The 26,279-nt window shown below is 39.8% G+C and overlaps 1 protein-coding gene across 7 annotated transcripts in view; it reads right to left on the bottom strand.

Moving 5' to 3' along the window:
* The window catches only part of ARHGAP24 (Rho GTPase activating protein 24), a 337,318-nt gene that overhangs the window by 118,541 nt on the left and 192,498 nt on the right, over positions 1-26,279 (bottom strand). Inside the window, exon 1 of one of the 7 annotated variants that reach the window (XM_073340575.1) lies at positions 7,953-8,026. The exons of 5 other annotated variants lie outside the window; for them this stretch is intronic. The gene's annotated coding sequence lies outside the window, so the exon portion shown is untranslated. Of the gene's footprint in view, positions 1-2,274; positions 2,369-7,952; positions 8,027-26,279 lie in introns of those variants that run through there. One more of the 7 variants, XM_073340574.1, reaches the window with a different exon arrangement.

Genomic DNA, 26,279 nt, shown 5'->3' with positions numbered 1-26,279 from the left:
ACAATAGCAGAGACATAAATAGCTTCATTAGGAATGAACAAGTGTGTTCTTGGAAGTTAATATACCTTGCTCCTTTTACACATGGATTATCACTAAGAACACAAGACATTCAAGGTAACAGGTGGATGAATCATTTGATCGTGGCATTTCTAATTAACCTTTACATTGCCTTGCTACTCTTCAGCAGTGTCTTGAGTATTCTGTGTGCATATAATTCTCTTTACACACACACAGTTTACCATAGCAGACAAGATCTTTCTACCAGTAAGTCCTGTACTCGGTCTCTGGCAGTGATCTATACCTTATGGTTCAAAGAAAGTGAAAAACCCTCCATTAATGCCTCTAGACCAACATTTTCAAGTTTGGGTGAAGCATCACATGAAGCATCAAAAGGCCAGATTGTGACACCCATAAGGTTTCACACCTTGTTAAGTCATTGCATGCTGCTCTGTGAGCAGTCCCATTGAGTGAATACAAATGACTCTATCGAGCACGAAATAAATTGATTGCTATAAGGGAGCTGCAGGTGCTCAGCGTCTCTGAAAAATCACACTGCTTTCTTTCTTTCTTACTTCTTCTTGTTTTGGTCTGGTGCATGAATATGAATTTATGTGCTTAACTTTAGCCACCCAAATATTAAACTTACTACAGTAATCAGCTGTGCAATACTAAACATCAGACTGAAGGTAAAATTCCTTTCTGACCCGGTCAGTCATCAACTTGCAGCCTGATGCATGAGATTGGAGTTCACGCAACCTACTCTACATAAAGGTAATAAAATTAGCCAAACCTGTTAACAATCCAGACACAGTGCTTGACTCATTATCCTGCAGTGTTTAATTCTACAGGTTGATTTCATGCTGCATGGAGCAGCATATCCTTTTATTTGTTCTATATTTATTCAACGTTAGTTTGACTAAGCAACTCCTTAGTCCTAGCACTCTGGGATGACATTAAGTGACAGAAAGAGGCTCATCAATTTTCAATATACCTTTAATAATTTAAGAGTTTTAAACTCTTCTACTATTTTCCTCGTCTTTTCAGGAGAAATCACTATTTTTTTAAATTATTCAACATATGTAAATTCCATCATACCTCTAGCCTATGGGGTAGCAGGTTAGTCAGTTCAGGTCATATAATAATTTATTTATAATTTATATTGTTAAAATAAAGACATTCAGTCATTGGGATGAAAGTTCACCAATCAGAATGTTAAGCAATTTTACATTCTGCAGGAGCTGTCTGTGGACATAAATCATCTGTGAATGAGATATTCCTGTTAATTTTAGTATCTGCCCAGTTTTTAAACCAGTCACAGAATAGCCATTCAAAAATCAAGCATATATGACCAGTCAAATGTCCAACCTATAACCCCTATTCCTGTCATCTTTGCTACTCTCCAGTGAACCTTGCCAAAGACATGTTACCTACACTATAAATAAGCATCAGAATATATACACTTACTAGGAATGAGGTGAGAAATTGATTATTAAAACTATCACTTCTCTTCATGACCATCAAATAAAGCATAGTCAACTAGATTTGAAAAACCTGACCTCAGGAGCTCAGATATTACAATGATGAATTTAGTGTAAGAACCTACACACAAGAGAATAGATTGAGGAGAATATAATTACATACCTATGTAGTTTCTCTACATTACAGCAGTAATTTTTATGTCCTGCTTGATAGATAACATCTTACATTACTGCATATAATTGAAGTTCACAATTTTTTCTTCTCCATTTCTGTTTTCTACAGAGTAACAAAGTGGCATTTTTATATTTTTAAAATATGGGGGGGAAATGTGCTGAAAAGTTATTTTATATACAGTAAAGCAGATGCAATCCTGCAAGCTCTCTCTCCCCTCCGCAAGGAATTCACAATACATTACACAATACTAAGAAAAACTGCTAAGTGTAGAACTCTAAAGCCCTTTTTAGGCTACCAACCTGTAAAAGTTATGTCACCTAAAACCTGTCACTGTTCAAGAGAACAGTGACTTATTGCAGAGCCTAGGTTGTTAATTATCTTATTTCATCTTAAAGACGCTACTTTAAAAACTGTCGCAACTGAATACAACATCAAGTCTTGCCTCTGGACAAGAATGCAAAAACAATTTTTAAAAAATCTACATATATTGACTATCACAGAGACAAGCTAATAAATAGATAGTGACAGAACCAGATATTAAATGGAATAATGACCACCGCAACAGCTGGAAATGTGCTTGTTAAGCAAATATCAAATAAATCTAAAGCTTTGAGCTCTCACCTTGCACAAACACACACTTCCTGAAGAGTCAGTAACAATGTAGGCACTTCCAGTGTGCTAGCCAGAGCAGCTGCTGCTGTTGTGAACTGCTTACAGCACAGCCAGCCCTGTCGCTTTTCACACTGTTTGTTCTCTGCAGTTTCTCCCATGACTCCATCACCCAGGAATGGCAACTACCTCTCTCCTTAGCATTGGTGGTGCACTGGCTGCTATTGAACTCAGGTAACAAAATGAGAGTCAAACAAGGTCAACGCAATGTGAGCTGAGACAAAGTACGGGAGACAAAGAGACCCTAAACAAGGGTTACTGAGCTGTGTAAATCACAGCTGAGACAATGGGAGGTCAGAAGAGCAGTGAATATGAGAATCACAACATGGAACAGAGCCAATCAGCTTACCCAAGAACCCTTTTTTAGGCAATAAACAAACACACAAAAAGAACCATCCTGGTGTTTGCCAGTACCAACGCCCCAAACACTCTGTTCTTATAATATCCTCCTCAGGCTGACTGTAGGTCAAAGGGGGGTTATTTTCTTTCACAAGTTAATATTATTAGCAGAAAAGGAATAGATCACAGCATGGCTTACAGACAGCAAAAAATTCCCCAAATAAATATATTACACTAACTTTAACAAGATTTCTCTACTACTATTTCCCCCCTTCCCTCTCCCACACTACTGCCCTTTGGTATTTTGCCTCAGTTTCTGTGAGGATCCCACAGAAGGATACCAAGTAGAGATTAAATGATTTAATAGCTGATGGTCAGAGCAGGAATTTATGGAATGACATCTCTAAGGACTTGATCAGATAGTACAGAACGTGCTAAAATTTTCATGCTCTGTCTCAAACTGACTAATTTCTTGTGCTAACTGTGGATTATAGCAAGATAATTTTTATTAAAATACCTGATCTTGGTTAGCTCTCCTTCCCAAACTGGAAATCTTTAGTATTACTTAAAGCTGTTTTCTCTGGTCTTCTTGCCTTTGTTGGTGACCCCTTTTAATCACAACATAGCAGCTCCCTGGGCTTCACAACAAGTAGTTTGGTGTAAGGGAACTAAAAATAGTGATGAATGTTTAGTGAAGCACTTGCCTTAGTGACCCTAATGCCAGTTACCATGTGTCCAGGGATTCTCGGAGTTCATTGTCAGTAAGCAACATAGACTAATATTAAATGTAGTTCAGACCATCATGGAGAAAAATAATGCTTTAACAAGCTCATAAAAGTTTTGAAAGAGAGACCAGTGAGTAAATCCTGATCTTGAAAACTAAAAAGGACAAGGTGAATTTTGAGAATTTGCCCTGGGAAAAAGTTGCTTAAACTGTTATAATCAGGTAAAGCACTCAATAAAAAAATTGTGCTGTAGCACTCAATCGATCTTTTCCCTCTGTGTGTATTCAGAACAGAGTCACAAAGATTTTTTTATATTAGTCTGAACACCTGTTTCCCCTGTAGAGGCCACACTTCTATGGGAGTGTGAGCTGGATTCTGTTCTGCTAATGTATCAACAGGTTTGTTAATTGCTGGTTCAAACCTGCAGAGCCAGGCACAAGAGTTGTGAAAGAGAAGCACTAAAGCCACCTGTACAACTGCTCAGCATGGTAGTTTGTAGAGCTGAATGGTAAGTGCAGAAAAATGTCGGCAGGAATTTTTTTGCCCAAGATGTTTCATTGAAATTGATTTTCTTTGAGAATTTTTGACCTCTATAAACTGGCTGAAAAACAGGAAAAATGTCAATGAAAATACCGAAATTAAAAAATTTTCCTCATAATTTTGAAAGTACTAGCTTGAGTACTTTGTAACTTGTGAATCAGTAAAGCGAACTGCTGCAGGTGAAGGGAGCAGGCACTGTAGGCCACAGGAGCCCAACACGAACAGTGATCATTGTATCTTGGAAAGAACCTCTGAAGACAATGGGTTTGCACAGGGAGAATTCTGAGCTTAATTTTTCCAGCAGACTATTTAATATTTGTGGGGGTGTACAAGCCAGAAAAAAATCCAGCTCGACTCTCAAGAGTAAATTTAGAGATGATGTTTAAGTTACCATATATTAGATTTCTTCACACATTCTCACTAGATTCCCCTGGACTTAATTTGGTGTAACATACAAGTCCAGGAGTGGGAAGATGTAAGTTAATGTGGGAAGTGGTTTGAGGGTATTTTTAAAATTTATTATCTTCTTATATCCTTCTTCTAGATGCTTTTTTGCAACACTGAGAAAGCTACACCAACTTAGCTTGTCTAAAAGTTAGCTAAGCTCAGTGAGCCAAACTGAAAAGTAGAAGGCTAGTCATTGGTAAGTGGATGTGAGTTTATAAAAATATGTATCAATGAGTCCAAGTTGTTATAACATTCATTGGAAGGAAGAGGAAGACGGTCATTTACATTACTCCAAATTAGGCTGCCTTTACACTCACTTAGACACACCTTTGAATCTGGAACACATGTCATTGCGGGGCGGATTTGCAGCATTGGTTAGGGAAAGCATCTCTTCACTTAAATTGAGCAAACATGATTTGGAGTTCTTGAGACAAAACAAATGTGGAACCCTTTGATGCCATTTTCAGAAGGTCACTTTTCAGACTAGATCCTGTGAGGGTCCATCAGGTCTTGAAAACAGGCCTGCATAGCTGTCAGCCAGCAGAAACCTTCATGCTGCCTCCCAGTGGCAGGTGTCACCAGCTTGCACTCCACTTCCCATGACCTATGGGAAGTTCTACCTCAAGGGGTCTAACAGGTAGCAGCCTCATGGATCCTGACTGGCTCCCTGCATTCTGTCCACCAAGGTTCCAGAAGTATCCAGGCAACAGTAGGAATCTCCTGTAGTTTCCATGACCATTCCTGCCTCCTGGTCTTGAACTCCTGGCTTTAACCTTGGCTTGATTCTGACCTGGCCTCCTGGCCCAGACTTGGGTACCAACCCCAGCCTGGAACTTGACTACAAAGTCTTCTGCTACTCTGAGCCTCAGGTTTGATCCTACTCTGACTCTTAGTCCCAACTGCCCTCATCAGGATCCTGACAGATCTGCAGTTTAAAGAATTAAGTGAGATGAAACATTTTGTTTTAAAAAGGTTAAGACTGAGGAAGAGACTGATAAGCTAAGGTAGTGCCGGGAATCTAGGAAGAGAATGGAAAGAGTTTTTAAATCACTACCTTGCTTTGTTTATTTTCACACGATCACAGCAGTTTAGTAATGGAAAAGACCTAGGAAATAATGTAATCCATTCTGCTGCTAATGGAAGGTAGTTCCCTTCAATTTACTATCTAATGTGTTCTTTGTCCAGTCTATTTTCAGTTGTATGTATTTGTTTTGCAAAAGTAATATTTCATCATCTTCCTCCTTGGCAATGAACCCTACAAACCTCTCCTACTCCTTCCCACTACTCACAAAAACACACTGAAAAGCAGTGCCTCCCAATCTACATCCAAGGATGTGTCTAGAAGATAGTCTTCTCGTTTGCTATTCATCTCTCTTGCTATTATTTAGTGGAAGAATGCACTAAGAGAATGCCAAGTTCTTTCCCCCAGTTTATTAGGGGAGCGGTTGAGCCTACACTCAGCAGCACGCAGCCATCTGTTACTGCTGTCTTATGGGAGAAAACCGCTAGTTGATGATAATAAGGAAGTACTTTAAAAGACAATTCCAGAGCCACCTGCACCCAGAAAAACAAACATGAATTTTCCCCTTCCCTCACCTGCTGCCTCTATTCTATGGGCCCAATCCTGCTTTATTGAACTCAACAGGAATTTTGCCATTAATTTCTATAGGAGCTGAATCTGGCCCTAAGTCACACCCTTTTAAATATAGATTGAGTGAATATTCCAGGTTTTTTATTTTAGAAGACTCCCATCTTCCACTACCCTGCCAGAGAAGTAATAAGAAAGCTACAAGCCCTCGGCATCAGATGAGCCAGCTCCTTGCAGCTGCCTCTACAAGAATAAGTAATATAAGTAGCACGATGAATATTCAGCAGACAGCCACTGCCTGAGGAGTCAGATGATGGATCGAGCTTCATGGTAAAAGAGTGGAAATGCAACACAACGTTGGCCAAGATTGTTAAAAAATCACATTGAAATCATAACAATATTGTGGCTGCCTGCAGACAGTTGAACAGCATTAAAACAGAATTAGGGAACCTTCAGTGAAAACAGCGATGCTCAACCTATTTCTCTCCCCCTCTAAGAAAATCTGTTCTGAAGCTCTATCTGAACCTCTCAGAATATTATCATCACATTTAATCAAGGAGGAGTATATAGTTATCTGCTCAGCTGCCAATATTGAAGTAAGTAGCACATGGTCAAGTCAAACACCCAGTCCCTGGACCCAATCTTGTTCCCACTGAAGCAAATGGCAGTTTTGCGACTAACCGCAGCAATGCAAAGTCTCATCCAGAGATTACAGCTTAATTTCTTCCTATCAGTGATGCCAATTGGGGTGGATGTGGGGGAAGTGAATGCACTTGCTCGAAGTTCCACAGGCTGCCAAGTTCCATAGGCATGTTGGAGCTACCAATCTGACACTGTTTTATATCATGTGAACTCAATACAAAGCAAGACAGATCCTATGAACTTCTCCTTTACTTCCTCTTTTATAAATGGATAGTGTGTTTATATCCAAAATATGTAAGGGTAGGTTGTGGCTGTTTGAAACTTGGCCTCTGGGTGCTGTGTGCTCTGGTGTAGGATTCATCATTAGAAGTCACTGGTAGGGTAGTGCACAGCCTAAGTAAGACACCTCAGTGCTGGGGAAAACTAAATGAGTAAGGAGAGAAAAGCCCTCCTGCTGAGTGGCGTTGGAGATGGACTGGTCATGTGCTTCGGATGGAACCTGATTGCATCACCAGAGTAACAATAAGATGGACACCTGAAAGCAAGCGAAAATGAGGCTGCCCGAAAAAGAACATGGCAAAAAGCTGTGGAAGCCGAGCTGAAAAACCTGGGGCACAGCTGGGGAACTGTTGAAAGACTTGCCAGAAAGATAAGAGTGGAGGAGCTTCATCACTACCCTAAAGGCCAGAGGCGTAATAGGAACATGATGATGATGAATGACATAGGTACCTTAGTATTTCCTATGTTTCTTGAGTATTTTCTCCTGGAAGAATAAGGAAATGAAGGGGATATTGCAAATACTGAAGTAGACTGATTTATGAGTCAAAACTGGCAAAAACTTGAGTAATCCCACTGTACTGAAGTACAAAAAATGATGTAAAAAAAAATCTATACTCTGAATGCTGAGTCAGATGACCCTAAAGAAACCAATGAGTGGCACCAGCACCTGTAAACTATTCAACATCTATTTAGACATCATGAGCTTGATTCTGCACTGGCTCATATCCTGTGTGAAGTGTAATATGCTCACATCAGCTCTTTGGGACAAGGGCTGTTTTTTGTTATGTTTGCACAGCTCTTTGTGCAATGAAGTTCCGGTCCAGGATTAGGGCTTCTCACTGCTACCACCATACAAGTTAATAATAATAATGATCTCATCAGTATGTATGAGTGGACAGATCAGCTTTGGTTATGTTTTATCAAAATACACACATAGCTATACAAGGTGCAACGTATTGAAGAATCAGACCTCATGATTACTGCTGTTCAGTAAAAATACCTCCTTTTTTTTAAGTTTATCGTTTTATAGCTCTTCCATTCTCCCTTATACATTTGCTATTTTTACATACATGCCATATTCAGAGGGATCATCTGGAAACAGTGTTTGTTTCATCTGTCCCAGTGTTGACCAAAATACTGTTGGTACATTCCTGAAGTCCTTGGCTGTACATCATAACCATGGCTGCTTCAGAAGGGAACAGCTGTGTGAGAGGACAAGGAAAAGGGGAAGGAGGTAACAGGGAGAGTATGTGCTGCAAATTTTGCTGTCAGTCAGGCTTGTGGATCTCTAGGCTGCTGGTACAGCGACACCTCCTTGGCCCACAGTAACCAGATGTTTGAAACCTTAATGATAAAAAGACCTTTGTCAATAGGACAGACCAGACAGGAAACGAATCACACAATTTGGTTATGTAAAAGTGAGGTGTCAGGCCTTCAGAGAATTTTTTGGGCCCAATAATCCTCTCATTTATACTACTATAAATCAGGAGTAATTCCATTAAAAGTCGATAGAGTTACACAGCTATAAAACTGGTGTAAGAAAGAGGAAAATCAGATCATTTGTGTTCAAAGGCTGGATGGAGTTTTGCAGGCTTAGGAAGCCACATACATCAAGATTTTGGTCACTATTCACTCTGTGCCACCAAAAAAACTGGAGGACTGTTTGTAAAGTCAGGATCAAATGTTTATACCAAATAGTAGCTGTTTTTTAATCACTTGGGCTTATATGTGGCCATCAGCTGAAAAACACCTTTCAGGAAGCATTCTGCAGAAGACGTGTGGGTCAGAGGACCTGGGGATTCTCCTATACCCTGGTAGGTGACTGACACTCCGGCTATGCCCTGATTGCCTTGTTTTTAGTATTACTTCAAGAAGAATGACTTTGCTTTTTGTGTGTCTCATGCGAGACTCAATATGGGGGCTCTCAAATTACTGAGTTTTAACATTCTGGCTGCATCTGTGTATTAAAGATTCATTACAAACCCATTTTCATATGTTCATCATTCCCTGACGATTCACTTTTGGGTCTGAAACTTCCATTCAGAGGTGAATTTTTTAGGCATATCTGAGCAAAATCCTTACGTTTTATTCATATTCATTATTCATTTATTATTCAAATTATTGAGTTTGGGGCATTAGGTAAAAACAAAACAGTGTTTTTCTATTATCCACAATTTTTTAGTCATGCTTGTTCCAAAGCAACTGACATTTGCAATGGTCAAGTTTGCAGTGTAAATGATTTTTTAATGGGGAGTACTTTGTCTAGCAATAGTGAAATAAAAAAGAAAAAATGTTGTGACTGGTGAAAAGTAACTTCTGAGCATGTCCAGGAGCTTTGGTTAAGGGCCCTCTTGCAGAAACTAATGAAGCTCACCCTCTGTAGGACCTAAGATGGCAGATATGAGATACTTTGACCACCTGTCAGGCCTAGGGCCTGCTGCTGGCAATATTTGCCTGATGGACATTAAGATGAGACTGAAGGCAATTGAGTGCATTGTTTAAAAAATATTGTATAATTTAGGGTCACTACAATTTTTGTTCCATTATGAACATTTAAAATACCATAACATCACTAGGCCCGATTCTCCTTTCATGTCCAAAACAGGAGTAATTTATACTTTATACTCGTGTGAGAAAAGAAGCCAGATCTCAAGGGCCATACAGAAACATAAATTTGGTCAGGGTTTGGTTTTGGAAAGAGAACTGATTCCAGTTTCCCAGCAGAGATGGATCTGGACCAAGACCCCATCTTGAACATCCCCAAACTTTCAGGTCTGGAATGGTTCAGGTCTGGAATCAAACTTTGTCTTTTGGATCCTTCTCTAGTTTCCATGAGAGTAGAATAAACTTTACAAAGGAAACAGCTGTCTGAATAATTCTCAGAAAGCAATTAAAATGTACAATGTGACTACAAATGTTATGTGATACTCCTGTAGGAAAGTAAACCATTATTTTGAGTCCTTTCTCATGTAATAACTGTGCAACATGCACTCAATTATAAGAATATAAAAAAATCTAGTTGGTGGAATAAAGCTGACCAAGCCTTTAACTGTAAACTAAAGGTAAAGTACTTGAAAAGACAAAGAGGCAGAAGGTCAGATTCCAATTACAGTTACTGCAGATAAGGTACATCTCTGTGCATATTTAATGTAAGGATAATGGATTCATGGCTTCCTTTTCTTGTGTTGACGCCAATTCCCTGTTTACTGTAGTCCAGTTCCACTCAGTACTTTTTAAATGAGCACTTTCTGTGGGGGCAGTGGTAGTTTTTTTGTGGCACACTGAGCCGCCTGGATAATTCTCAATGGGACACAACAACATCGTTTCATGAATGCTAAGTTCAGTTCTACTGTGTGAAGGGCTCTCAGCTGCACAACGTTTTAATTTGTGTGATAACACTTTTGGCTGCCACTGTGCCTGTACCTCTGACCCAAAACCAAACAAAACCAAACCCGTCAAGAGCTGTGAGAGCATCAGGAATCATCAAGGTGCTACCCTTCAAACAGTTTATTCCTGGGGGGAAATGGGGAGAAAATTAAAAAGTATAACAGATCGGACTGGACACACATACCCCTCCTCTGCCAGTACATAATCTGTTAGGAAAACATCTTTTCTGTCTCTCCTGTATATCTGTGTGTTGCAGGTGGAAATACATAGATTTAAATAGCCAAATTTATATGTAAATAGCATTTAAAACAGTAATTTCTTTTCTCTTTTGAGGATGGAAAATTACAGTGTCTCTGTGATGCATTTATCTTCCTGACATAAAAAGGCACCAGCTGGTATTGTGTTTAGTTTTACAAGAAAACAAGTAAATACCAATCTATTAATTACAATAGAGAATTTAGTTCCCATGTGTGCAGATTTCTTACTAGTTCAAGACTTAATAAGCAGCAGCACAAGCTTTGAGCTGGGGCAGAGAGTCTAAGAGACCACCCATGCTGCTACATATAACAGTTTCCTAAATATAGCTGTGCACCTTTCTTATATGTATCATGAGGATCCTGTCTGAAATAGCAAAGAACGGACTTCATTTTTTAGGTGCTTAGAGGCAAATATAAAGACACTTCCATGCTGGCAAAGGGTGGTATGGTTGCTTCTACCTGAGTTTCTATTGATAACAGCACTGCCCTGGTTCCAAATTCAAACAAGGAGAACAAAAAAGTGAAAACTGGGCTGCCAAAGAAGAGAATTGGTATAAGAATGCTTTAAAAACCAGATCTGACCTGGATCAATGCAAGGGTGAGCCAGAGAGACTTAATCTTTGCTTCATTAAAGGGGTAAAAAACCCTGTAAATTCTCCATGTCTGTACAGCACAGAAGCACCCTACACTGGACAAATGGACCCATGTCCTCATAAATTATCCAAAACTTTTCTTAAGATCAGGCAGCTGCCAAATAAGTTCAGTGTGGTGCTGTCCTTCTGTCTGTATACATGCCAACAAGAACGACCTCACTCACGGATACAGTATGTACCCTGTGGTCCTCATTCCATTCCTTCTTCTGCACCCTTTGATGGATTATTGCAGGAGGTTGACCCACTCTCTCCCGGGATGACCTCATGCCCTTCCCTGCTGTGGAAGAAACGTCCAACCACAGCAAATAAGTGTTTTAGTCAGATGTGCATTAGGGCCAAATCACAGTCCCTGTTCGAAGTATGATGATGATGATTCATGTTTACTACAGTAGTGCCCACAGATTAACCAAGAAGCAGGCCCCATTGTGCTAGGCAACGTACAAAGTGCCTCTGTCCCGATGGGCTTACAGTCTAAATAGACAATACAGACCACAGGATGGGGAAAGAGGGTGTAAAACACATAAGCAGACTGAACTACAATGGGAGCAAATATCATGTTAGTTCCACATTTTTTTTTCCTGCTGCAGTGCAAAGCCTATGTAAACTTGCTTTGCATTAGTGCAAAGGAGGAAGGAATCCTCCCGCTACCAGTTGTGGAGAACAAGACCAAAGAAGTTCCATAGACAGTAGCATTTATGAGCTCCCACTGCGCACATAGTTCTGGCCAGTGTGCCTACCTAACCACCCATCCCAAATATTCAGCCTCCTTGGCCCCCCCAGACGTGAAGTGTGGAGAAAACCACTGAGTGGTGCCTCTCTGTGCACTGTTAGAGTGAAGTCCCCTACACAGCTTCTCTGCAAAGAAAAACTGCACCAGTTCCCTTGCCTTTGAGTCCTTCTACAAGCCACAATATTTAGTTCTTCACAATTCTTGTAACAGCTGGGAGACACGTTTGTGCTCCCTCCACCTTCAAAAAAAAAAAAAAAAAAGGAGGGGGAACAACCTACAATCCCCAGTATTGCTAACCCTAATCATGAGTCAGGAACCAATGTTGGCAACACTGAAAGAGATACACATTTTTGCCTACTCAATGTGTGCCTTTTATGGTCAACAGCACAGTGATCTACACTGCTTCCATTCAATCTCAGCTGTGGCCAAATGTTATGTTAAATGTTGGTTTAAATGTCCAATTCAAAAAAGTGTGGTGAATCTGGAGACTGAGGTATTGCCTAACACATGTACTACCAGAGAAAATGGTTCCCCCGAACTCAGATTTAAGTCTCTCAAGTACAGCCATATGGGCAATCTTAAACAGTGGCCGCCCAGGCCAGTCTTGACCTGTAGCACACCCTGATTTCAACATTAAATATTCCTCGGCTTTTGCCTGCCACGTTCCTCTACAATTGGCTGGAGATTTTGTTTTCTCTCTTGATAATGAAAGATTTAACATTTCCTATCACAGAACCATAGATGACAACTTTCCTCCTCAGTTTCCCAGCATCTTCCTAGACTCAATCATTCTGCTCAGCAGCAGTGTGGATGATTGTCCTGTCGCCTGCAATGGCCTTTGTTGGCAGGGAAGATGACAGGATTTGAAGTTGGTTTACTCTATGTCCTTTCAGTTTCATAAGCAGTGTTATTTTAAAAAGATGAATTAGGCAGAACTGAAGGCTCAGGGAACTGGTCATAAGATTTGAAGCCTCTCTTCCTGGTCACCATTTCAAATACAATCCTGGTCAGTAGTGACTAAAAACTGCCACAATCTGACATCTGTTTGGTGGCTTAAATAAGTGAGCTGGTGTTCTTGGTCTAGTTCCTAGTGGAAGCATCCATGTCATCCTACAAGTAGGGCTGTCAAGCGATTAAAAAAATTAATTGCGCAATTAATTGCACTGTCACACAATAATAGAATACCGTTTATTTAAATATTTTTTGATGTTTTCTACATTTTCCAATATATTGATTTCTATTACAACACAGAATACAAAGAGTACATTGCTCACTTCATATTTATTTTTGATTATAAGTATTTGCACTGTAAAAAAAAAAGAAATAGTACTTTGCAATTCACCTAATACAAGTACTGTAGTGCAATCTCTTTATCATGAAAGTTGAACTTACAAATGTAGAATTATGTACAAAAAAAACCTGCAATCAAATATAAAACAATGTAAAATTTTAGAGCCTGGAAGTCCACTCAGTCCTACTTTTTGTTCAGCCAATTGCTCAGACAAACAAGTTTGGTTACATTTGCTGGAGATAATGCTGCCCGCTTCTGGTTTATGTCACCTGAAAGTGAGAACAGGCATTATGGCACTGGTGTAGCCGGGCATCACAAGATATTTATGTGCCAGTTGCGCTAAAGATTCATATGTCCCTTCATGCTTCAACCACAACTCCAGGGGACTTGTGTCCATGCTGATGACGGGTTCTGCTTGATAACTATCCAAAGCAGTGAGGACTGACATGTTCATTTTCATTATCTGAGTCAGATGCCACCAGCAGAAGGTTGATTTTCTTTTTTGGTGGTTCAGGTTCTGTAGTTTCCACATTGGAGTCTTGCTCTTTAAAGCCTTCTGAAAGCATGCTCCACACCTTGTCCCTCAGATTTTGGAAGGCACTTCAGATTCTTAAACCTTGGGTCGAGTGCTGTAACTGTCTTTAGAAATCTCACATTGGTACCTTCCTTGCGTTTTGTCAAATCTCCAGTGAAAGTGTTCTTAAAATGAACAACATGTGCTGGGTCATCCTCCGAGACTGCAATAACATGAAATATATGGCAAAATGCGGGTAAAACAGAGCAGGGGGCATACAATTCTCCCCACAAGGAGTTCAGTCACAAATTTAATTAAAGCATGATTTTTTTAAAACAAGCATCATCAGCATGGAAGCATGTCCCCTGGCCGAAGCATGAAGAGGCATATGAATGTTTAGCAATGCCAGCTACAAAAGTGCCATGCAAATACCTGTTCTCACTGTCTGGTGACATTGTAAATAAGAAGAGGGCAACATTACCTCCTGTAAACGTAAACAAACTTGTTTCTGCGATTGGCTGAACAAGAAGGAGGACTGAGTAGACTTATAGGCTCTGAAGTTTTACATTGTTTTGTTTTTGAGTGCAATTGTGTAACAAAAAAAATCTACATTTCTAAACTGCACTTTCACAACAAAGAGATTGCACTACAGTACTTGTATGAGGGGAACTGAAAAATATTATTTCTTTTAGCATTTTTACACTGCAAATATTTGTAATAAAAATCATATATACTTTGATTTAAATTACAACACAGAGTACTATATTATATATATATGAAAATGTAGAAAACCATCCAACACATTTAATAAATTTCAACTGGTATTCTATTGTTTAACAGTGTGATTAAAACTGCGATTAATCATGATTAATTTTTTAAATCATGATTAATTGAGTTAATTGCATGAGTTAACTGCGATTAATTGACAGCCCTACCTAAAACCTACAGTCACAACTAGTTGCCTTGATATTAAGTTCAGTAAAAAACCCAAGGAGAGAATGGTCCTGGAGAACGAACCTTCCTACTTCCAGTCAGTGCTGGGAAATATTGGTAGGGTGTGTCGAAGCTTGCACTGCATGAGCATACTGTGGCTAAACAGAGGACATCCGTACAATAGGTCCTGCCCCTTTAGCAGCTCTAAAACAAGTTGGGAAAAACGTTTTGATCAGAGAAACAATAAAATGTAGTCAGCTTCTGAAGGAACCTTGTGATAGGAGTCAGGACACTACCACTTTCTCTGTGCTTTCCTATATCCGAGAATGCAAGAGGTACCCCATCCTTACTATTAATTAAATACTTCTCTCCTGTCAGGAGTTTTCTGCCAACAGCAAGATGGCTTCTATACTGAGGGGAAATGTTTTGTCATTTTTGTAAACTCAAAATATTAGGTCACCTGACATTTTCAATAGCTTGGGATGTGAAGTGAAGGTTGTAGATAATGATGGTCCGCCCTGTAGCCTGGGGTTTCATGCTTTCTTCATGCTCTGGACTGGAAAGGCTGCAGGTAAGGTCAAATGAGGTATGTCTACACAGCAATTAAACACTCGCAGCTGACCTGGGTCAGCTGACTCAGGCTCATAGGGCTTGGGGTGTTATGCTGTAAAATTTCTGTGGAGACGTTTGGGCTTGGGCTGGAGACCAAGCTCTGTGAGGGGGGAGATTTACCATTCTCTGTTTTACTGTCAAGATAAAAATGGGCACATCCTTCCTTCCCTGAAAGCGGGTCTTGTCCTTTTATTAGGTAAACAACATCTGAGAGACCTTTAAAGGCTCTTAAGTGTATCATACAGGTAGCTAATCTATAAAATGTTAATGACAGACAAAGCACACACATTACACCCATGTGGCTTTTATAAATTAATCACAATATTGATCCCCACTCCATCCAGGCAAACTTTTCCCTCTAAGCTGTGCGCGTGCACACAGATCCTGAACCCTGCGCACACTGCGAAACACCACGCACACAACAATTTGCACAGAAGACATTTTTTGCGCACACGGCCTGTCAAAAATTTGCACAGAAGAAATTTTTGGCACACATGGCCTGTCAAAAATTAGAGTGAACATTAGCAACAACTCCCTTTTCTTCCATCCAGCCGGACAGAGACCCACCACATTCAGTTTCAGTGAGCATATTGAGAGAAACAAGGAAGAGGAACAATAATTACTGTAATTAGTGCTCATGTAACACTTCAGAGGAAAGCACTGCACAACATTAATTAAATACACCTCCAAAGCAGCACTGTGAAGTGGGTAAACATTAGTATCCCCATGTTCCAGACAGGGAAAGAGACACATAAAAGGAACAGCGACCTGCCAAGAACATGCAGAAGTCAGTGGCAGATGCAGGATCTCAGGTGCTCCTGATTTCCAGACCTGCACTCAGGCCACCACACAACTAAACTAGAGGTTACAAGTAAGTTTTCAACCTGTAGACATGCTTGGCCTAGGACAGCGATGCTTGGCTGCACCGGCATGAGGCCTCTGTCCTGCAGTGGGCAGCAGAACACTGAGGATGACATTGACTAGCAGTTCTCCTATTTTAGGAATGTTATTTGAAATTGCATTTTCTCAGCCATGGAACTTGACATTATTAAAGAGCCTCAAAATTTGCTGCTCCACAGAACTTAGTATTTGGGTATCCACTTCTTGCCACCCTCTCATCAATTTTAGTTAGCAATACAATGACCCATTTGATACTTTTAGTGGATACTCAATAGCCTTTAATTTCTTGGCAAACTCTGATTAGAGAAGACAGTGGGGTTACAAGTTCCCTTGCAAAAACCAGGACTGAAATGCATTAAGAACACAGCTCTGTCAATGTTTTTCTAGGCTGTTTTCCAGCATTCCATGAAGGACCCCTTTTACATACACAAAGGAAGCATGGGGATAGATTCATAGCCCTTAGCAAAATGGAAAATAAGGTCCACCAAAACAAAAATTATTCAAAAGCCTATATATGTTTCTCATTAGATGTCCATAGTTTATTTAGATCAAATCTGCAGTGTGTGTGTTGAGGAGAACTATGCCCCTTATTTCCTCACTCCTTTCTCCCCCATCTTTATAACTTCCCCCTACTTTTGACACTTTATAATTTTCCCTCAGTGTTGATGCTGGCTTTTTCACTGTTATTTATATTGAATGGACCTGAATCCACTCCTTGGATGGAGGTAATAGAGAGAGGCACAATATTTCAACTGAAATGCTTGCTACTTTTGAACCCAGGCACTACTCAACATTTTAGATGAAGTACAGTGATGCAGTTATCCGCTGTGCTTACAAACCAGCACTCTCTTTTGGTTTACCTACCTCTTTTAGACAAACTGGAAATAGTAACATGAGCTCCTGCAGTTACAATGGTTAAATAAAGATGCAAACTGAACTGACAAGAACTACAGTAAAAGTTGTTATCATTTGCCAACAGTGTCCACCATGATAGGTTAAGCCAGTGTTTGAATGAACAGTGTTATGCTTGGATATCAGATCTAAAGAGTACCTGGCTTTGTGTTGGTGTTTTTTAAAATTTATCATTTTAAATGCTTTACTCATTATAAGAGCACTAAGGTAAAAGTTAACATTCTTAGTCTCTCTCATTTGAGTTTAGCAGAGAAGGGAGGCTGAGTAGAGCTAGTATCTTCGAGACTTTCTCACTTCCAGTGTAACTTTTATATCTCCTGTACTATTCAGTTATCTAGGCCTTTTCAAACCTGTCTCCTCTTCTTCAAGCTTATTTACTCAATTTTGATCTAGCAGTTTTCTTCATGCTCCCTGGACTATTTGGACACAGTGTTACAACTAAGAGGACATGAAAATGCTGATCTTTATATGTAATATCTTTATATATCAAGTTGTATCATGTACTGAAATAAAAAAAATTCCTCTCTGTGACATAGAAATGTGGACAGATTGATAACCAACTGTATTCCCTTGCTTAAGTACATATGTTTTGCAATGTACAGAGTTTTGTTAAAGGCTTCAGCCACCACATCATCAGAACACATATTGCACATTTTGTTTTTAAGGTGAACCTGTCATGCACATCTCGGTAAAGAAGCATATATTTGTTTTGCAGAGAAGAATGACAAATGATCCAGTTGAGGGACTGATTTACTGGATGTGGATAACCAGTATAATTTGTTTGGAGGCTCTCTCTATGGTACAGACGGAGGGTTCTCTGCTGTGTATGAGAGCCAGTCCCACTGGCTTTAATGGGGACTGTACATATGCAGCAAGCCATGAATGTATAACTCAGGTACAGTGCTCCTGACAGTCCTCATCTTGCTCCTAGTTTATTGCTTATAAACAGTGAATTTTTAAAAAAAATTCCAATAGACTTAATCTCTGTTTGCAAACTGGATGCAGAGTACTGTAACTGTGTGCAGGGGACATCCAATAGAAACAATACATAAGGATGGTGGGTGATTACTACTTCTGCAGAAGCAAATACTGCATTAAAAAACTGAATCGGCTCACTGGAAAAGTTAAAACAAATGATGAAAATGTCTTGGCCTTGGGAATTGAACCTGTCTACACAACTATAGTGTGCAAAGATTTCCTCTGAATCTGTAAAAGGCTATTTACAGGCTTATATCTCCATCATAAACATTCTATTCTAATCCAGTATAGTTTAATAAAGTGACAACTACTAAAACACCAGGTGAATAAGATCAACGTAAGAGGCATTTAAAACATTGCCTACTTTTGTTTTTCACATTCCATCTTGGGCTGCAGGATCTTCTACTAACTCATCTACTAAAAGGGAATCAATGAAAGAACAACGTTTGTTTTAATCCTGGTTTGTTCTTCTTTGTTCTTTAGTAATTATTAGTGTGAAAGAGACAATAAGGTCTTGGCATTTGTTTGTTTTTAAAAGGTGCTGGCCCACTTGAAATCCTGAAGAGTAAAGTTCTCTCTGCATGCACAAACTAGGTAGCACAAGAGCACTGCAGGGCAAGCTTCCCCACACAACAATGCCAGTTGACTCTAGGTCCTCTTTTAGAAGGCTCACTTCCATGGGCAAAAACTGTCTCCAGGCACACTCAGCCCTTTTGAATTTGGAGTAATGGGAGCTGCTGGGCCCAGAGCACTTGTGAAAGTTTGGCCAAGACTGACTGACCCGTTGCCTAGAGATTAGTGAAGCTACCTCTGTCATTACACAGACCGTGTGATTACTAACATTACCGTATCAATTGTGGTTATTTTTATCTAGCAACATGTCACTATGACACTTAAGGAAGAACCAAAATGTCAAAGAACAATGGTGACATCAAGAAATGAGAAGCCATAGTGTATGCATAATAGATATGCATACAATAGATAAGCTATTACCAGCAGGACAGTGGGGTGGGAGGAGGTATTTTTTCATATTCTCTGTGTATAAATAAAGTCTGCTGCAGTTTCCACGGCATGCATCCGATGAAGTGAGCTGTAGCTCACGAAAGCTCATGCTCAAATAAAGTGGTTAGTCTCTAAGGTGCCACAAGTACTCCTTTTCTTTTAGTGTATGCATTGTTATGTATACTTATACCTACACTGGCTTTAGATCCTATAGATTAGCATTACTCTAATCTCATTGCATCTTATTGAAAATAATTTGTAATACATATGAAATCTCTTTCTAATCAATGTAGCTGAGAAGAGAATTTTAAATGTACCCCATCCAGATGGTATGATCTTATCAAATTTTCACATGTTGGTCTGCTCAGTTAATTAAAACCCGTTCCTTTCCCTAGTTAATGGCAGATCTGTGCAGCAGAAATGGCATTGGAACAGATGTTCATAAAATGTCAGAGCAGCAGGATGATCACTCCAACCTCACTGCCTCTTTGAAGGACTACTCTGTTTACATTCTCACTGGCCTCATGTCAACCCTGGTAAATATTACCTTTCCTTTGGCTGCTTTAGAAAACAGGGTAAGGCAAGTTTCTTGGTCAAAGTCATTTACTTTTTAAAAGCAGAGCATGTCACCACCTGATGATAGGTGGTCTTTTTTAAGATATGGGGGGAAAAACTCCACTTAATTATGAAAAGCGTGCCAGGATTTTAAATATGCCTTTGTCCTGTAAGTTTTCATACATTAGCAGTATAGAACTCCTACTAAAATAACAGCCAAGGCTTAACAGAAAAAAGAATGGGGGGATTAGTTTGGCTAAAATAAGAACAGATGCAAACTGTAGTCGATCTCTTGTCCCTCATCTTTTGGGGGGGTGAAAATTTTGCTCTTTTGTCAGTCTTCTAGTGGTTCTGCAGTCCCCAGTTTTCAATGCGACAGGAAGTTGAGATATCACAAGGGAAGCTACATCCAATATTTCTGAGCTGACTGAAACCAGAAGGGGCTGGAAATCACATTAATAAAGCTGCCCTTGCCATGATAACACCACCTAGCTTTTGTATAGTACTTTTCACTCATAGATCTCAAAGTGCTTTACAAAGAAGGTATCATTGTCCCCATTTTACAGATGGGGAAAGCAAGGTACAGATCAGCCAAGTGACTTGCCCTAGGTAACCCAGCAGGCCAGCAGTAGAGCTGGGAATAGAACCCAGCAGGTACCTTATTTCTCAGCCAAAGATGTTTACATAAGAATCTGAACTTTTGGGTACAGGAGCTGATGAAAACGCCTTAACAAGTCGATGTTTGTGCCAGTTAGTAGTCTCAGCTTGGCCACTGATCCCTTCCTCCTTGTTACACTCCAGTAAGGTCTGCTCCCTGCTGCTTCTCCCTGTGTCACCAATAAGCCTTTTAGACATCTCTTACTCTGACCTCCCAATAAGGCCGTACAATAGCTCTCCCTTCACTGACCACGTCACTGACCAGTTGTGCTACTGGCCTGCTCGGCCTCTGTGTTGGGCCCTGCCCTCAGCTGAATTAAAACAGCTTCTGCTGTGAGACAAGTTTGGTGGAGCAATGCAAAAATAAACAAACTCCAGACCAGCCAGACGTAATACAATATATAGCTCCCCCTTTATATGGAGTATACGAAACATATGGGCTGCATTAAGCAGCATGAAACTACGTAATATAGTGTTCATACAAACTATGGTCATTAGCTTAAAGTCAACGTAGTACAGGAAATCAGAGGTGACAGACCCTCCCTGAAAAGCTTTTAAACTGGAGATCTCACTCATTTTTTTTTGTTAATAGCATTAACTATTGATAACATTTTCAAACATGCCTAAGTGACTTTGGAGCCTAATTTCCACTCACTTCCAGTGAAATTAAGGCTTCTAAGTGCCTAATTCCCTTTTGAAAATAGGAATTTAGACTCCTAAGTCACACAGGCACTTTTGAAAATGTTACCCTACATCTTAATGGAGAGATTGTGCATTGGACCATTCCCCACCTGCTTGTGATCATATGGACCAGTTCCCTTCCCATTTATGAGAATCACAGAATATTGCCATGGTAACTACAGCAATTGCATCCGTGGAAAAGCAGTAAAAGTATTTTTAGCTACCTTGTAATGTAATTTACTGGCTCAAATGGAGAAGAGCCAAAACAGAGTTAACCACCAGCTCTCCACAGACCACAGTTCGAGAAGCAGTGCCTTAGATCAATGTGCTTCCCCCTGACTGTCAGTAGAACAAAGTGACATGCTGCGTGGAATAGTAGCATGCAGGAGGGATTGTAATCAACACACTGGGGAGGGCTGTGACTTGGCTGAAGATGTAGAGCACCAACGTACACCAAAATGGTAAATCAATGTCAGCAAAGCCCCACAGACAGGCAATAAAATCACCACCCTCACCAGGCCAGCAGTCCTCCTATCCTTCTGCAGCCATCTCCAAAAGGGGTGGTGAGCAACAAAGACTAATGCTTCCCCCTTAAAAATTTCTGCATCTCGTTGGGGAAGGCAATAAAGGAATGAAATAGTCACAGGCCACCTGCTTTCTGGAAGCAACAGGTGACTCCAAACAGAGTGCATACACACAGTGTATGGTCCCCATTTAGCCTTTCCTAGGGTTTGCATTGACAGTTTATTATAACAAAACCTCAGCCTAAGCTTTTCTCCCTGAATTTGGCTGCTACCAGGGGTCCTGCAGTGAAAAACTCATATGTTCCTGCCCCAGTTGCCTATGGAGACACATGACCCCTTTTATATCCTGGATTGGAACGAACAGGACTGAGCTGCCTGCGTGAGCCAGCAGGAGCAACTTTGCATCTTCATGTAGTATCCAATCATCTGACACCAACGGGAGTCAACAAAAGAGCTCTGAATCAAATTGCAAAGTCCTAGAAGCCTTCATGCTGGGTTATCAGAAGTAGGGAAAACAAGGAAAATTGATTTGTCAGAGAGAGGGAAGGAGCCAAGATCTGTTAGAAGCAGAGGAGAACTACCACTAGGGGCAGCATCAAATGTGGATGAACTTTGGATATGCATCTCTATTATGGATGTTCATCTGAACTAAATGCCTGAATCTTTTCAGGGTTATAGCACTATAACTAACCCCGAGATAAATTAACTTTCCACATTTCTCTTGAAGAGAAGGTAGTTCACATAGCCCAGTGTGGTGATCAGTTTAGACCTGTTGTGATTCACAACTTGTGCCCTCACCATTTCTAAATAACTATCTTATCTACTCATTGTACAGAGCTATTACTATCCCCCAAAAGTTACCGAGTTACCCAGAAAAGCTAAACAGTTGCTAACAGTGTTATGCCATTGGGCATGACAGAGTCATTCAATTAGCTAGCTTTCCGAGAACAGTATTTGCAGAACAAGAATGTGACACTGTACTCCATCTATTTGTGTATTTATCTAGCCAGTTATAACAAACTATTACCTTTCTGATGCAGTCAAAGCTGCACTTTTCATTTTGGAGTGTTATGCATTTGGTACTTTGTCTTTATAGCCAGAGGAGGTACATTCCCCAAGATTAAGATAGGCAAAGAACAACAATGCACATTTTTACTTGAAAGTGCTTTGTATGAAGGCCAAAGAGGCACACAGGAGTACTGTGCAGTAAATCATGCAGTGGAGTTGCACAAAAGGCTTGTTAAAGAAACAGCTGGAGCCATCAAGTTGCAGAGCGAGTATCATGACAATAAATCCTACAAAAAAGTTGGTTTGAATGGAAGCTACTCAACCCCTCCTATAGCTGATGTGTGAGCTTCCTCCCACTGGTGGTCCTGAGCAAAATCTATCAGGCCCTAAGAAAGTCCCTTGATAATAACAACTTTGTGGTTATAAAGTGCCTTTCATCTGCGGAGCTCAAAGAGCTTTACAAAACTGAATTAACACCACCATGCTTTACTAGTGGGGAAACTGAGGCACTGATAAACTTTAAGGTAGTCTGTGTCCTTACAAACTACTTCTACCACACCTGTACCATTTCTCTTTTTGTTTTAATACTATCCCATCTCCCCCTCTTAACTGGTCCTTAAGGGTCATGTCAGTCTATAAAGGGTCATTTGAGATAATCATGAAAATATTCTCAATATGCTGCTTGCACAGATCCTTTTGAAGCTAATTTGCCCCTCCCTTTTCCCCTCCCAAACAGGTAAACTGATGCTCTACCTGCCTCACATGAAAGTCTGCCCCTCTCCCACTTATCCCACTTTCTAACCATTACCTAAATTGCTCTCCTGATTCTTTTCTAGCTCCTCCTGCTGTTCTGCCACCTCCACTGACACAGCTCCCCCACCCCTTTCAGATATTCAGTATTATGTCTGAGCTGCTTCTGTTTGACCTTGAGCACTTCCAGTCTCACTTTTCATGAGCAAATAGTGTTTGATGTGCCCTTTCACAGAAGCTGAACATCTTAAGAGGTAGCAGGGAAAAAGTCTCTTGAGCATAAGACAGGATTTCATCAGGATGGAATCTGAAAGGCACAAATTCACAGATGGGTGAGGTAAAAGGAAAGTCTGGGAGGAGGAAAGTTGACCAGTGTGCAGCAGACACGGAGTTGCTGGTTGTGCTCGGTTTGATTTAAAGGGATAGACTACATCCTATGCATGATCTCATCCATTAGACTATAGTAAAGCTCAAAATGTGCTAGGTTCTTTCCAGATAGAGCATTCTTAGCCTGAAGAATGTACAAAAGGTAACATTCCAGTCATGCTTAAAATATCTCTTAGACAGTAAACACCATTCTTTCATTTTAAAGAGATACATTGAACCCAAGTGTATTACAGATTCAGAAAAAAGACTTCACAATTGCTTATTTTCCACTTGGTCCTGTGAGGTGCCCACATGAAAGCAATGAACATTGCATGAGATAGCTGAATGGATAGAGACCTTTTTTCAAGCAATTAGGAATGCATTCTCCCTCTATTTCAATGTGATTTTTATTAGCATTCAAGTCAGCTGGATAATTTGAAACAGTACCCAACAATGGTTAGCACAATACATAGAATTTTGGCTTTGGTCCATGCTCAATTTGTTGCTTATAGGAGTCTTCTAAAGCTACTGCTTATTTGCTGATTTCATCTCCATGGAAGATGAGGTTCTTTTAAATAGACATGAACCTGATTCTCCCATCTTTGATTTGTTCTGTTTTGAAAGTGACAGTTATTTGAGCATATTGTTACCTTGTCTATTAGTGGAGAAATTACTCTGGTTGGTAAACAGTTGTACAGTGATATTTTTGGGTAATGTATGCAGTATATAATTGGGGAGTTACTAAGGATGATGTGAATTAAGGGAAACACATATTTCAATGTGTTCCTTGAATATAGTCCATTTGTAGTCAACATGCTATGATAATCATCCTATCCATTTGGTCTTGTTTTATGAAATAAACAAATTTTATATTTTTTAAGGAACCTGCACACACACAGAGCTTCCAGAGGCTGCCTACAACATTATCCATAATACTTCCTACCCCCACTTGACATTTATGCCTCCATCACATATCCATTATTATATGCTGATTAAAAGGACACCTGTACTACACTTTATTGGATGAGGGAAGGAAACAGAATATATTCATAAACAAGATACTCATATTTTCCTTTCATTTGCAATGCGTATTTTGCAGTCTTTGCAAGGGATTTCTAAAATTCATTCAAATAATTTCTTCATTACATCCACTGGAGGAAAGATTTCCAATAGAAACTTCAGAAAACTTAGGTTGATATTATTTATTTCAGAGAAAAACATTGGAATACTAAGGATTCTTCTGTCATTGTGAACACTGCTTTGGTTTACTGCAGAGAGAATCAGCACATCTCAGAAGCATTGCTTGTTTCTAAAATAATTAAGATCAGTTTCCTGAAGTTTTTCTGAGAAATACTTTCTCCAGTTGATGTGAAAAGAAAAGACAACAGTCTCAAGGTTGGCCTTTGAGTGGCCATCAAACGATGGAGTACTCTGGTTTGTGGTCAAATTATTTACCCACTGTATTCTGCCATTTAACTTTTTGTATATAAGCCCAGATGCTGTGAGGAATGTGTAATAAATCACAGAGTAAATTGGAGTTATAAAATCATCCACTCGAGACAAAATTATTTTTCTATTAAAACTTCTTAGATTATTAAAAGTACATTTAAATATCCAGTTTACTTTTTTACTGTTTCTATTGCCCGTTGATTTTTTGCATGTCTCTGAGCTTAGACCATGACAATCACTCTTGTTGATAGGAGGATTTCCAAGTTCTGAGTGTTGTTTGGGTTACAGACACCGTAGAGAATAATTTATTAGTTTTAAAACAGTAGTTTCCACAATAATTTTTTTAAAATGGAAACACTGATTAGGTTTTGCCAATAAAGTCTTCACTGGAGGTATTTCCTCCAATAGATGTGATACTGGCCTTTATAATGGCTGACAGCAAAACATGCAAGAAATGAGATAAGATGAAAAATATTTGAGGATGCAACTTCAACGGACATACGATTCATTTTCTTGGTGGGTGTACATTTTTCTATCACTTTAATTTCAAGATTCAGCAGTTCTGGTAGAGAGAATTCATAGGAATAAACAGTGGGGACAGCCAGATCTGTAACAGATGTAAATTTGGGCACAGAAAAAAATGGCACATCTTATAGTGATGTAGAGTTTAAAATATGGTGCCCATGAAAGTCTTACTGGAATTAATTCTGTAGCAGCCTAAGGGAGACTGCATTTTACATAGAGTATCCAGCAAACTAAAGATGTTGGGGGAGAAAAAAAAATCCAGGTTCAGGAGATTACCGCATGAGGAGACACTGAATTATTTAGAGCACTAAATAGAGTCGGTTATAATATGCAGTGCAAACTGCTCATAATAGCCCATAATCCAACCTGAAAATACATACATAGTTTCTCACTGGACAGAATTTTGGTTGTTTAGTGTGTGTACATTCACTGTCATCTGAGCCACAAAAAGCTGTGCTTAATGACGAAGGACCAAGGGTCAGATCCATGAAGGCTCATGTTTCACTTGCAAAGAAAACAAACCTGGTCGCTGTGGACTTCTCTACCATCTCTACTTATTGTTCTGTACAGTATCAAAAATATGCACTGCAATAGCTGACAATAAACAGCACCACACCCAGCACCACTTCTCCCCTCTCTTTACATCTTTGATCAGTGATTGACGTATCTGCAGAATGGGTACCGCTGCATGACACAATCCATAATAGCCACTG

Source organism: Lepidochelys kempii, chromosome 4, assembly GCF_965140265.1.
Source record: "Lepidochelys kempii isolate rLepKem1 chromosome 4, rLepKem1.hap2, whole genome shotgun sequence".
In the NCBI taxonomy this organism is placed as follows: Eukaryota; Metazoa; Chordata; order Testudines; family Cheloniidae; genus Lepidochelys; species Lepidochelys kempii.
Note: the sequence above shows the minus strand (reverse complement) of the source record. Positions and strands in the feature narration are given on the sequence as shown.